Here is a 2,187-nt window from a genome sequence, read left to right on the forward strand (position 1 = left end):
CCCTCGTGGCTCAACCGACCTACTTCTTCCTCCTATATATGTTCACATACCCCGAAAACATCCAGGAGCACCACGAAACCCAATTTCCACCGCCGCAACCTTCTGTACCGAAGATATCCCATCTTGGGGCCTTTTCCGGAGCTCCGCCTAAGGGGGCATCGATCACGGAGGGCCTCTACATCAACTCCATGGCCCCTCCGGTGATGTGTGGGTAGTTTACTTCAGACCTTCGGGTCCATAGTTATTAGCTAGATGGCTTCTTCTCTCTTTGAATCTCAATACAAAGTTCTCCTTGATCTTCTTGGAGATCTATTCAATGTACTTCTTTTTGCGGTGTGTTTGTCGATATCCGATGAATTGTGGGTTTATGATCAAGTCTATCTATGAACAATATTTGATTCTTCTCTGAAATCTTTTATGCATGATTGGTTATCTTTTCAAGTCTCTTTGAATTATCAGTTTGGTTTGGCCTACTATATTGATCTTTCTTGCAATGGGAGAAGTGCTTAGCTTTGGGTACAGTCTTGTTGTGCTCGATCCCAGTGACAGAAAGGAAACGACACATATTGTATTGTTGCCATCGAGGATAAAAAGATGGGGTTTATATTAGATTGCTTGAGTTTATCCCTCTACATCATGTCATCTTACCTAATGTGTTACTCTGTTCTTATGAACTTAATACTCTAGATGCATGCTGGATAGCGGTCGATGTGTGGAGTAATAGTAGTAGATGCAGGCAGGAGTCGGTCTACTTGTTGTGGACGTGATGCCTATATACATGACCATGCCTAGATAGTCTCATAATTATTTGCTTTTCTATCAATTGCTTGACAGTAATTTGTTCACCCACTGTAATACTTATGTTATCTTTACAGAAGCCACTAGTGAAACCTATGGCCCCCGAGTCTATTTTCCATCATATAAGTTTCCAATCTATTTTACTTTGCAATCTTTACTTTCAATATATATCATAAAAATACCAAAAATATTTATCTTATCACTATTATCTCTATCAGATCTCACTCTCGTAAGTGACCGTGAAGGGATTGACAACCCCTTTATCACGTTGGTTGGGAGGTTCAAATTTGTTTGTGTAGGTACGAGGGACTTGTGTGTGGCCTCTTACTGGATTTATACCTTGGTTCTCAAAAACTGAGGGAAATACTTACACTACTTTGCTGCATCACCCTTTCCTCTTCAAAGGAAAACCAATGCAGTGCTCAAGAGGTAGCAAGAAGGATTTTTGGCGCCGTTGCCGGGAAGTCTATGCACAAGTCAAGACATACCAAGTACCCATCACAAACTCTTATCCCTCGTATTACATTATTTGCCATTTGCCTCTCATTTTCCTCTCCCCCACTTCACCCTTGCCGTTTTATTCGCCCTCATTTTCCGTTCCTCTTCTCTTTTCTAGTTCATCTCTTTTTGTTTGTTTCTTGTTTTCTTGCGTGTTGGATTGCTTGCTCGTCACGATGGCTCAAGATAATACTAAATTGTGTGACTTTTCCAATACCAACAATAATGATTTTATTAGCACTCCGATTGCTCCTCCTATTGATGCTGAATCTTGTGAAATTAATGCTGCCTTGCTGAATTTTGTCATGAAAGATCCGTTTTTCGGCCTTCCTAGCCAAGATGCCGCTACCCATCTAAACAACTTTGTTGATTTGTGTGATATGCAAAATAAGAAAGATGTGGATAATGATATTGTTAAACTGAACCTATTCCCATTTTCTCTTAGAGATCGTGCTAAAACTTGGTTTTCGTCTTTGCCTAAAAATAGTATCGATTCATGGAATAAGTGCAAAGATGCTTTTATCTCTAAGTATTTTCCTCCCGCTAAGATCATCACTCTTAGAAACGATATTATGAATTTTAAGCAACTTAATCATGAACATGTTGCACAAGCTTGGGAGAGGATGAAATTAATGATACGTAATTGCCCTACACATGGTTTGAATCTTTGGATGATTATACAAAAAAATTATGCCGGATCGAACTTTGCTTCTAGAAATCTTTTAGATTCGGCCGCGGGAGGCACTTTTATGGAAATCACTTTAGGAGAATCTACTAAACTCCTAGATAATATCATGGTTAATTATTCTCAATGGCATACTGAAAGATCTACTAATAAAAAGGTGCATGCTATAGAAGAAATCAATGTTTTGAGTGGAAAGATGGATGAAC

Source organism: Triticum dicoccoides, chromosome 4A (genome assembly GCF_002162155.2).
Source record: "Triticum dicoccoides isolate Atlit2015 ecotype Zavitan chromosome 4A, WEW_v2.0, whole genome shotgun sequence".
Lineage (NCBI taxonomy): Eukaryota > Viridiplantae > Streptophyta > Magnoliopsida > Poales > Poaceae > Triticum > Triticum dicoccoides.